At 36.2% G+C, this 13,065-nt stretch overlaps 1 protein-coding gene across 5 annotated transcripts in view; it reads right to left on the bottom strand.

Moving 5' to 3' along the window:
• The window catches only part of SOX6 (SRY-box 6), a 387,375-nt gene that overhangs the window by 327,432 nt on the left and 46,878 nt on the right, over positions 1-13,065 (bottom strand). For all 5 annotated transcript variants that reach the window (XM_019474501.1, XM_009288777.2, XM_019474505.1 and 2 more), the window contains exon 2: positions 4,456-4,526. The gene's annotated coding sequence lies outside the window, so the exon portion shown is untranslated. The remainder of the gene's footprint in view (positions 1-4,455; positions 4,527-13,065) is intronic.

Genomic DNA, 13,065 nt, shown 5'->3' with positions numbered 1-13,065 from the left:
GCCAGCTTTCCCCAGTTTATGTACTGAGCATGACGTCACATGGTATGGAATGTCCCTTTGGCCAGTTTGGCTGTGCCCCCTCCCAGCTTCTTGTGCACCTCCAGCCTTCTCAGTCAGTAGAGCTTGGGAAACTAAAAAGTCCTTGACTAGTGTAAGCATTACCTAGCAACAACTAAAACATCGGTGCATTATCAACTTTGTTCTCATCCTAAATCCAAAACACAGCACTGTACCAGCTACTAGGAAGGAAATTAACTCTATCCCTGCCAAAACCAGGATAATGGTGCAACCACATCATTTTACATTGGTAGGTCAAAATGTTAGCATGAAAGTAGGCAGAAGAAGATAAAGACCTCTGATACCTCCAGCACACACATGCCAAAAAAAAAAAAGTATGGATGTTGTAGCAAACAGCGCTTCTAGTAAGGCATCACTTTGCTTTCTTAATAGGAATTTTGAAAGAATCAGCTCTTTATAGAAAGAGGCAAGTGACAAGCTGATAAGCACCTCCTTGACCAAAATACTGATGTACAATTACATCTTACAAAGCGAAAAATGGAGATCAACTTTTTAATAATTGAGTTCAGTATATTGCTTTTCTAGAAAGCATAGACACTATATTTTCCCAAATAAACTAACTGTAATTTAGTAGAACATCAGATTGTTAACAATTAAACCCATAAAAGTAAATAGTGCCAAAGCCACATATGTCTTTGCTTGCTCCAAATAAGCTGTGCCTTCTTTGACTTTATCATGTAAATATTCACAATTTAATAGTTTTCTCCTTTTAAATAAGCTGGTATAAATACAAAGCACAAATCTATTTGGTCAGATGCTCCATGGTGTAAATAAACACACTCTCTAAGTTTTAAATAGAACCATTCCAAATTAAACCAAAAAAAAGTATAAAAATTGCCTTAAAAATAAGATTGAGGAAAAAATATTAAATATTGAGTTTGAAGCAAAGCATACTCCCTGATGATGTGCTGACTGGAATAAGTGTTTGAAAAGATAAAGTTTACCTACTCACAATCTCAGTTTTGTTGTGTTATAATGTGTGTGCATGTGTGTGTCCCCTAAGCGTTTCTATTTTTGTTTTTAAACCTTCTTTGAAAAAAATTGCTGCTGTTTGTTTTTAAAGCAATTTGATTTTAGTCTCAAATCCAATTATATTATTTTCACCATATTTTCAATACAGGCTTTTCACTGAAGAGCTGCTCTTGCAGGACACTGAAGCTTCATGGGCTTTCACACCATTCATTTCAGGGTTCTCCCCCCCCCCCCCCCCGTCAGTGTTTTCACTTTGTAGTCAAGTCACAATAAAATGTTTACACAGAAACTGAACTGCTAGTAAAAAGGCATTTCTAATTGCTGACATACAAGCAAAATTTGGTTTAAATGCTGTGTTAGTAGACAACATTTCTTTTCCATCTGTAACTTTAAATAACTATTGCAGTTTACTACTGGACAAACCTACTTGAGAAGAACAATTAAATAAATTAAACCATGTTAAGACCACATTCTTGAAAAAAAAGTAACCTTTAGTTAGGACAATTACTCTGTGGGCATAACACAAAAGCACAAATGTCACATTTTCCATGAAATTTACTTTTGTATGAATCATCAATCCTGTTTTCTCCTGAACAAAACTAGCCAAATACGACAAAAAAAACCCCAAAGTTGTCTGAACTGGATGAGCCAAGTAATTACATGTTACAGCAGAATGCATCTATGACAAAACTTTCAAAAATTTGAGGAAAAAGTTATTATAGCCCCTGGTTGAAATAGCTTTGGTATAGACCTACAGCAGCATTTAGCTGATCTTGCTGTATTCCCATATAAAAAATATGCACAGTTTCAAAGATCAATCTTCCTAGCACTGATCTACACTCCTTCCCTTTGGAGTATAGATCAAACAAACACACTATAAAAACATGCCTAAATATTATAGCATAACATGAAAAAGGTATACACTTCTCATTAGCATTTTTTAAATGCTGCTTAGAATTGAATCATCTCAAAACTCCTTATATATGCAAACTTTGTGTGTTCCACAGCAATCCCCCAAAGCTCCCGTCTTATATGGTATCATTTGCTTAGGGCCTATTTGTTCAGCCTCAGGTCCTGATCCTGATTTCATCAGCTTCCGCGGTCACCTCACATCAATAAGTATTTGCAGAAATCAAGCCTTTAAATTGAAAGATACTTGAGGTAACAACTTGTCCTATTAGTCTATAGAGCACAGTGAAAATTTATGGTACTGTACATATTACTGTAACTGAATAGGAAGAGTCTATATCTGCTGAACTAATGTATACTACTACAGAATACTTGCAAGTTTGGAGAGGTACAATAGAGATGATTTAAGAAGATCTAAACCTGTATTACTATAGAATGTATATTTCAATCCTGTTTTCAGTATGTGAGGAAACACCGGGCTGAATCAATCAGTTGTACATCCTACATTTTCTTTTCAGTTTATGTAAACTTAAGGTTTGCATATGTTCCTAGATATTCCTAGTGCTAAATACTAAAATAAGCCCTTTAATCAGAGAACAAGAACAGTCAGCCATAGTGTTCGCTTTTCCAGATATTCAGGTCAATGTGATTGAACTCTGAGTTGCAGAGAATACCTATAAAAGACTAGACTGTGGTTCATTTTGTACAGTCATTTTGTAGAGTCATTTACTTGGCTTCATTGGTAAGGCTGCTGAACCACGTTTCAGCTCTCATGGTCACAATGCTGTCCTCACGTGTCTCACGTGTCCCAACTGTACTAACAACTTTTTCTGCAAAAGCTAGTGTACAGTTGTGTGATAACAACTGTCCATACTTCTCATTAAAGTTTAAGTACTTACTTGATTGACCTAAACACAAACATTGTTTTCAAAGTACTTTTAACGTCAATTTTGTTTACCACAGCTTTTTGTCATTGTCATCCAAGAAAAGCAGGACTCAGATCAGGAGTCCACAATATAATTACTAAAGCCCTTCATATGTTCATAATCCTACATGAACATGAATTAAGCAGTACTTACAGATTCTCATCCAATTAGCCTGGTATGCGCAAAGAAGTTCACCATGAATCTACCATTGTATTTATTCCATTGCTTTGATGGAAAGTATACTCCATATTGAGGTATAAAGAGGTACTGTTTGTATTGACTGATATATTACTATTTCCATTTATAGATGAGAAAAATGAGGCAAAGAAAGCCTGATTACTTGAAAAAAACATGCAGTGGCAAAGCCAGGAAGAGTTACAACAAATTCCTCGCTCTCAATTCAGTAACCATTTTACATTGCCTCTTGGAACTATTTTTCAATGGTAATACTTTTTAAAAATTGTTTATTTTATTTGATAACAATATTTTCTTTAAATATGACTGACAATGCTTATTAAAAAGATGCTGACCTGTAAATGAAGGAACCTGCAAATATAATAGCAAAACCATATATGAAAATAAACATTTGTAAAGAGGAAGGGTTAGTACAAATTGAACACATTTCCATACTGAGAGGAGAACCAGCCATATTTTTCCCTGATGAATGCAGTTTTGTGAACATCTTTTTCCACAAATGATTGAATAAATATTTATTCATAAACTATATTTGTGACTTAAGAGAACAAGCTGCATAGATAGGTTTCATTTATACTACCTCATGCAAGAGGTATTGCAATAATTTATATCATGCCAAGTCTAAGTCCCATTAGATTTTCCTTATTATACTTGACTAAAGCTGAAGACTATCCAAAACAGCAATTCTGAAAGCTCTCTATTCGTTGCATAACTATCTGCCCCCCAGATCCTCTCCTCTAACTTTCCCTTTCTCAAAGCATTTATGCATAGGCCTATTCCTGTTTGCTCTATTTGAACTTGGGCATACGTTAAAACATATTCTTGGGCCAGGGCCTAAATGACTACAGTCTCAGTCATTTTCCTGCAACCATAAAGGTCAGCTTTCTCCAGGGTATATAAAAGTACATTCCCAGTTCAGCAGATACTGGTCATCCTAGTGTTTCCTCAATAAACCCATGTAGCATTTCCTCTAAAAGTCCTGTCAGTCTTGAATCACAGCCCCAATTCATTTCTAGAAATAATTTTCATCACAACAGCAAGATGCACTATCATTAGCAAGTGTCACAACTGATGTGTTACTGTAAGCAACACTGTTCTCTCATTATTATTATTATGATGAAAACCAAAAGACAGCTTGAAATAACAGGAATATTCACTGTTAATTCAAGCATCTGTAGCCCCTCTGAATAACGGAAGCATAAGTTGGTGGCAAAAAAACTACAAAAAGTTCATAAGTAGTTAGGTACATTTCGTAATAAAAGAACATTCTAAAACTGTGATATGACAGCGACATTTTAAAACAACTTCCATTCTCCATGTTAAAAGAGTATTAGAAAGATGCACATAACAGGAAAATTAATCAATAAATACTTACAAATACACAAGAAAATCAGCCCCAGCTCCCAGAAATCACTGGAAAGTTGCTTTTGAATTCATGAAACTGACCTGAAAACGTAAAAGGAAAAAGAGTTGAAACAAAAGAAAGCCCAGAACTGATAAATGTTACTTTTTTATTATTATAGTTATGATTTTTAACTATGAACTAAATAAAACAGCACACAAGACTGTTGTCACTATTTCAGCCAAGTAATTTACACAGAATTTGTTTCCAGGAAGCCAATACCAAGAGAAACAATTATTTCATTGTTCTGCATCTCACACCATAGCAACCCAGTCCATTACGGCTTCTAAGAACTATCATAAATGCAAGCATGGTTATCTTTTAATAAGGGAAATAGCTGTGAGGTTTTTTTTGGCTAGTTGGGGGGTTTTGTTGGGGTTTTTTGCTTGTTTTTTTGTTTTCAAGTGTTACAGAACATTCATTACTTTTTTAAAGTATTTTGTTAACAGCATTTTGCAGCTTAACTGGTGTAAAATAATATTGTTGAGGTGCATTTAACTGGAACCCATCTAAGGCAAAATTCATACAGAAAGACAGACTAACAATTTTGTTCTCCTACAGTCTAGATCCCGGTTAGAAGCTTAGCCTAAGTACAATGCGTTCACTATAAGGCATGATTAAATCCAACATTCTTTTTCCTGCATACCCCTCAGTTCTAGTTGGAAAGGTAACAGATGCAACTCAAACCCACAGAGCTCGCCTTATAAAATTCTTTAACTAGCACAATGACTCACTTTATGCCTCTAAATATCCACGGTTTCCTCTCTCCAGAACCCCCATGCATTAGAAGGTAGTTCAGTAGTTTATTTTTATTGTTTGGTCTACTTACAGCACATTTTTAGTTCTTATGAAAACAAAGAAACTTTGTTGCACAGCCCTTGTTTTCTTTCCAAAATGTAAGGATGGATATGGGTAACATTAAACTGAAAATAGTAATGGAGCCTGGGCAACTAGTTTAGGTCAAAACCTTTTTGTTCTCTGGGAGCTATCTGATTAATTTGCAGTTCATAAAACAGTGGGTGTAAGCTCAGTTTAAAAACATGTAACTATATTTAAGATTAAATCATCATTTTTGTTAGCCTCCAGTAATCTTTAAGAAACACCTTCCCACAACATTTCGGTATCCTAAGTGCACCAGCCAGTACTGCACAGTGCCTAGAGACAAGGAGAGAATACCAAACTTATCTTGATGTAGAATATCCTCCTTATTTCATACACCCACCCTGAAGTGCATATTATTCATTCCAACCAAGCCCTCCCCCATCCTGAAAGTACACATTTAATTGTGTCTTCTCTCCTGTAATACCAACAGAGTCAACAAATCTCATTTGCTATATCAATGCAGTGTTGTTATATATTTTAAAAGCAAGTCTGAATCTCATTATCAGCTGCTTTATGCCATTAGTGTGCTTTGGAGCCACCAATTAAACAAGGACAGTGGTTCATAAGGTCACAGTTAATTAATCCGAAAGAGTATAAATACACTTTAATGCGCACCACCTCATGTAGAGAATTTAGGAACAAAGCACCAAACCTTTATTCTGGGCAAGCAATTAGGGGGAAAGGTTAAATATACAAAATTTTAAATTTAGCTTTAGCAGTCTGTTAATCTACCAGGAAAAAAGTTCAGTTTGGTAAAAAATCCTGCAGAATAATATGTACGTGAAGCCTTGATTCTTATGGCAACAGTGCAAGCGAGGGAGAAGGCAGAACAGGGCTAACCATACCCAGTGATCCTGAGCAAATGAAGGCTTGTTGCTCAGATAACTCCTCAGAACTGGGAGTCAGCTGCAGACTTATCCATTACGTAGCTGGTCAGGGTGGAAAAAACAAAAACAAAAACCCCAACCCCAAACAGCCCAGTCTATTCAAAATGGACTCATCTGAGCTAGACTGTTGTATTTAGTACATCATACAAAACTGACTTTTCCTTCAATCATATTCCCTTAGAAAATTTAATAAAACTGCAATCAAGTAAGTGTTCAGCAATAGCAGTAGTCTAACAACACAAGCAGAGTATAAGTAAAATGCTGAAAACAGTTAATCAACCAGAAACAGTTATTCACAGTGAAAATTCAAGTATGAGGTACCTGGGGTTTATATGGAAGAAAATACCTGTTTCTTACTGCCTTGACTCATTTTACCTTGCACAGTTCCTTGCACAAAAGACAGACAATATAGCTAACACACACACACAAAAACCAAAAGTAAACCTCGTGACCTAATTAGATGAAGTAGTTGCTAACTATTTTTTTCTCTTTTACACCTGTAGTCCTATATTCTATAGCCTCACGCTACGTTTTCTCTTTTTAGCTTTCCAGGTAATTTTTCTTAAACCTTAAAAAAAATAACTATTTTCTTATCCATGTAGAAAACCCTCTGTCCATCAAACACTAACATCATAAAGTTTAATACAAAATTTCTATCAGGTGTATCCTATACAAATCATATAATTAAATATAAATTTATTACATAAATATAATAGACCAAGGACTAATACTATACAGGTCAGTAGTTGGTCCATGTAGATTTTTATACCTGTCTCTTTTATCAATAAAAGTCTTGCATCGTGTTTTTAAAGGTGTTTGGGAGGCCAGCTCCCACTGATGTTGAGAAGAAAGATCTAACCCTTTCAGAAGTCTGGCCCTTATTCTATTAGCTTAAACCATTTACGCTTTCACTTTAGATGTCTCGAGTTGAACTCCAGGTGACTACACAGGTGAATAGTTGTTGCAAAAACATATACAAGAACAAAGTTTTCTTTAAAGTAGTCTGTTGATTTAATTGGTACAAGTCCCACTAGAAACTTCACTCAGACATTTTGCAGTCAAAATGCTCTCAAAACATTCTCAATAGCTCCAATTTCTGCAGGTATTTCAGATGCTTGTTTGGAAAGCTGCTAGCATCCTTATCAAAGTCTGGCTCTCCCAGTCCCACTATGAAAGGGGAAAAATAAAGCTGTAAGAGCAACTTATGGTCTGATTTCAGGTACCTTCACCAAAAGATGTTTCATACTTAAATCGGCGCATAGCATGAACTAAACAAAAAAGGTTGGTTTCTTTTTCCTGTACTATAGCTGACCTTCTGTTCTACCACTCTGTTAAAATGCCAAAACTTTTGTCAGCAGAGAAAAAATGCAGTGTAAAGACCTAAATCTGTGTACCAGTGAATCCAGTGCTCTGGTACTAATCAGCATTTCAACCTACAAGCTGAAGCACGGCTGCAAGGCAGGGGAACTGAAGCAAAAGCAGATACAATATAGCAGATCTATATGAACTTACTGGCTATCCTTCTGTGACACTTGCCATTGAAAACACCCAGAGGTAAAACGCCATGGACTCACAAGTCTTGGAAAGTAGAATAAAAAACCCAAACACCACAAACTGCCAACACCATGAAAACAAGAAACCACAAAGACAAGGATTTACAAAAGGACCTAACGGTTCAGGCAACGAGCTTTCAATGAAAATAGCAAAGGTTGATTATCTCCTCATTTGCCTCAAAATTTCCATTTTAGAAAGCCATAAAATGGTTACATTTTAAATGAAAAGGTTTGCTCAAAAGCAAACATCACAGCAGTTTTCATGGTTTTGATTGTTTGTTTGTTTGTTTGGGGTTGTTTTTTTCGAAAAGGAAAAGGCGTCCTAGTCAGGTAACATGAAATAAGACCAAGATCATTTCCGTAAACACCAAAAAGTCACAGACCTGGCTTAAAAGAAGTGTTAATAAAGTTAACCATCTCTCATTGACTTGACTAAGAATAATGTGCAGTCATCCAACAATTTCACAGAATCTTTCAAAATAACTCACTTTTTAAAAAGCTAAGCTTTTGCTTGTCTTGCAAATGCATATTGACACCAAGAGAACGCTGGACATAAAGCAGTCTATGTACATCACTAAATGACTGCAGGATCTTGTATGCCTTAAGTGTTACGAACCAAAGAAAATTACATAAATAGCCAAATGTCACTTATAAATCAGACCTCTTTTCGCCCAAACACCGTCAGCTCTAATAATTCCAAGAGATTTTAGTTTTCAGAACATAAGATTTCACCACTTTCGGAAAGCAGAAAAAAAATTGCTCATTTTATAAAATCATTAATTAAAATATTCTGATTCTTCTAAGATAGAGCCTCTACAGGTAGTCTGTATTTTCTATGCACAGTCATCAGTGAGCACGAAGGAAGCCTGCAAGTAAAAAATGGAAGCAGTTATTTAGTAAAAAGCATGGCATCATGTTATATCATTTGAGAATGTGGCCTATCATTGTGGGCTGCTGGGACTAAAATATGTACCATTCAACAACTGTTAAAAAACTATTTTCAGAATTACAGCATGATGTGAAATGAGAAAAAGAAATAATACAGAAATGAAGCTATACATTTGGGCCTGAATCACATAGCATTTTCACACCCTGAAATGTGCAAAATTTCACAATTAAAACATTAATGACCTGTAAGCCCCTAGCCACAATCTCAAAAATTAAGAGGGCAGTAGGCTGATTATGATGAGATCCTTTGAGTTGGATTTCTAAAAACCTGACTTAATTGAGGTAAAGGGCACAGTTTCAAGATGATTCAATGAAGAATGGTTTACTTACACACAGAAAACTTTTCATACACGATCATTTTGAAACAGGAAAGTAAACACAGTAATTAACCACTATAGATGAGACTTTCTACAAAAGACACAGGGAAATTCCTGTTATCTTCCCTTTGTGTCACTTCTCTTCAGTGGCCCAGGATTGTATTTTACTGCCTTTGCTGGCTTGTTTCTTAAACTGTTCACCCTCCTTGGTTCCATGCATTAGCAAAAACCAAAAAACAAACAAACAAACAAAAAACCCAACCAAACCAAAACAACCACAATGTTGTTTACCTAATGCTTTTCATTTTAGAATAGTCCCTCTGCAATGATCCTCATTTGGATTTTTGTACTCTGTAAGAGAGATTGCAGCCAGATGATCTATCAAAGGAGGAATCAGAGTGTACCACCTGTTACAGCACTGGTCATTTTAAAACACGTTGCATCACAGTGAAGTAAGAACAACACCACAGTGCATGCGATGTAAACATTGGTCTCCAAAGCTCTGGACTCAGTCGTTGCCTTTGCTATAGATTTTCTGCTCAACCTTCAGCAAAAGAGTTTCTTTGTGCTTCTTAGTTCCTTATTCACAAAAAGGAGCTACTACTTCCTTCTGTAACAGTGATGCTTTACAATTCTACATACCAGAAGCTGTGATGTCGTTATTACAGAAACAAGGCTCAAAAAAATACCTAAAATAGGATACATCTCCACAACGTTTTGCAGGGAGATGTGAGCTCATTCTGCCCACACTCCAAGATGACTGGCCACAAACCCACTCTAATCCAGTTTAGGTATGGTTAGCACTTACGTAAACTACATGACTTCCAGTTTAGAGCAACCTCACATCTGCCTACAAAAAGCATGTTGACATACACAGACAATAGATGGAGTTTCTGTAAACTACCTCTTAAAAAAAGGAACCCCATAAGCATCACCACGTCTCTCCCAACAGGGTAACACTCAGTAGTGGTACATGATCTGGCAGCGTTATATTATATAACTGACTATAAGAGTTCCTTATGATCTCTTCTGTAAAGGCACATGCATTTGCAAAATTGCATTATGTCTTCAACAGGCAGCTCGTGAAGGTTCCTCTGCTGTGTGCCTGCATATCTATAAAGCATCCAATCACTACAGGACCTGAGCACAGAATACAAAATTAAGGTCTTTTGGCTGTATCACTTCATATCATAGCATCAGGTTAAGACTAAAAAGTATTTTGATGAAAAAAGTACTGCACATGTCCAACAAATAATTTAAATGTATTATACCTGCCACTAAAATTACACTTGAAAACACCAAAAACATCTAATTCACCGCGCAGATGAAAGAAATACCTAAATACGTATTTATTCTTTTGTATAAAAGGAAAGGGGCTAGCATTCCAGATCTGATAAGCTCTGTACTCATACTTTCAAGCAGATAAGAACCACAAGACATACACCACGCTGCTTGGAAGGCTGAAGGGAGAGGAGGAACTCCAGTTATAACTCATGGGTTAGAGATAGCAAAAGCCTCCTCAGTGGCCCAGGGTAGGCTGGTAAAGCGCTACCGGCTCCCTGCTCCCACATCAAGGGACTCGGATTTCCCAGCAGTTCCTGCACCAGCCCAGTGCCACTCAAATGATGTAGCTATGACACAAAAAACACTTCTGAACTTCTTGCAAGCTACATGCCGTTTTAATAGCCACAGGCTGGGTCACTCCTAATCAATATGACTGAATTAAAGAAAACAGAGAAAGCTTTCAAAACGGGTACATTTCTGTAGTATTTACATATACAGATCCATGCGCTGAAGGCACTACAAGGCAAATTAAGCTCAGAATGAAAAATTACAGCATTACAAGCCCCAAGAAGTATGACTGGTGTTCCAAATACCAGAAACCCTTCCTAACAGTACCTAATGTGGTACTATCAGAAGGATATATCAAATACAGAGAGAATTTTACAGCAAATACAAACTGCACTTGGAAAGTTACTTTCTACACCAAGAGAAGCAGCAGTGTACAGAGGACATGGCTCAGAAATGGCATCCAGGGTCATTCTTCAGAGACTCACATTTGTCACACAACCACTGAAATCAACCACACAAAGACAGATATGGCAGCGCTGGCATTTACCTGCATTATAATATTTGGCAATTTTTTTCTCTTCTCTCTCTCTCTGCCTCAACTCTACTTTCTCCGTCTGGAATGATAGCTTTTTAATCTCTTCCTATGGGAAGAGTACAGGGACCTGCAACCATAACAGGGTCTCAGGGCACTACTGTAAAACAATCTCACAAGGATTCTCTGGATACAACTTTAACACAAAACAATAACAATGTTTTTGTTTATTATATAATATTATTATGTAACAATTGCATTATGCAAGAAGAACAACACACATACCAGGAGCTGTTAGCCTACCACACTGATGTATTTTTACATCATATTAGTAGTTTTTGGCTCCCCTTTATCTTTTGAATACGTAACGTGTCAGGTTCCTTGCTCTTTCATATTCGGACCAATGTTTAAAGTTATTTTACTGAAGAATTGGCTTACTTTGTTTAAAAGAGGGTATGTTCTTTCAGCTCGGTCACATGACCAAAAAGGAGAGTCTAAAAAGTATGAAATGTTGTTCAAACTGTAATTTAGCATGCAGTTAAGTCTCTTCAGTGAGCTTTATGAGCTCTGGATTGGACTAAATTGAAATTCAACTACACAACAGAATGGAATCACATTGATATGGGATTCAAATCAACTATCTATATTTACAGGTACATATTCATTTTATCCCCAAGTTTTTATATATTATCTATATATATTTTTATATTTTATCCACAATTGCTGACCGCCTCTGAGCAAATAAGCAGTCTTTTTGGAAAGAAAAATAAAAAGAAATTCTATTACTGTATTTTCCTTGCTAGACAAAGCATCAAGAATTATGTAGAGTTGTGAACAGTTAAATAACATGGGAGACTTTTGAGTCATTGTACATCACTGCTGAAAGTCTGAAGCTGAGGTACACAGAACATGGAAAGGGTTTAGGACACATCCTCATCAGGTTCTTTCACTGGACTTTGACTTGAACACCTACTAAATTGTACTTGTGCTACATCTACCAGCTGCAAACTCCTTGGCACAGTTTTTGATAGCGTAATACCTACATATGCATAAGCAAGGTTTGGAATAACAACAAGAAACCTCTTAAACAGGAAACTAAAGCCCTCAAGCAAAGAGATATATGGGGGGGGGAAGTGTTAATTGTGAAAACCCAGTTTTGCCATTATTTCCAAGAGCTACAAATGGTACGATAGCTGAAATGTGTATCTGATATTTTAGAGATATCAACAATAATACTAGTGCATGGGAGCAGATTACCATATTTAAAATTCCAGCATAAATATACTGTGTAGCACTTGGATTTGAAAATTCCCTGAAAATTGGAGATTCGTCCCAAACTGGGGTGCCCTTACCCAACAACAACAACAACAACAACAAAATAGATCGGTGGTTTTGATTTAAAAAAAAAAAAAAAAAGAAGAAGAAGAAAAAGAAAAATGCACCAATGTACCCTTACCTTCAGAATTTAATGTAAGCAGGTTGTGAGCCAAATGGCCAGGAGCTAAGTCAGCTGTACACAAACTCAGATTTTTTTTCTATTTTGTAATATAACAATATCATATAAGTGTGCCATTTGCTCCCATTGAAACGAGCATTAATCCAGACAGAATATTGGGGTTCTGAATTGGAGAGTACCATATTACTGAAGCTCAGATTTTCAAAGCTAGTTAAATAGGACATAAAAATCAATTAGAAATCCTTAAGAATGTCTGCCTTCAGGTCTACTTCCCTGGATTCCCTGAGGGACAAAACCTCCTTACTATATATCTTGGGGGTTTTTTTCCCCCAAAAAAAAACCTGAAACATAATACTTATAGCTTAAGTCTTTTTTTTTTTTAAAGGAAAAAAAAAAAAGGCCCCATAAACAAACTCCCCCCCCCACCCCCCTTTTT

This window comes from Aptenodytes forsteri, unplaced genomic scaffold, assembly GCF_000699145.1.
Source record: "Aptenodytes forsteri isolate BGI_AS27 unplaced genomic scaffold, ASM69914v1 Scaffold8, whole genome shotgun sequence".
Taxonomy (NCBI): Eukaryota; Metazoa; Chordata; class Aves; order Sphenisciformes; family Spheniscidae; genus Aptenodytes; species Aptenodytes forsteri.
Note: the sequence above shows the minus strand (reverse complement) of the source record. Positions and strands in the feature narration are given on the sequence as shown.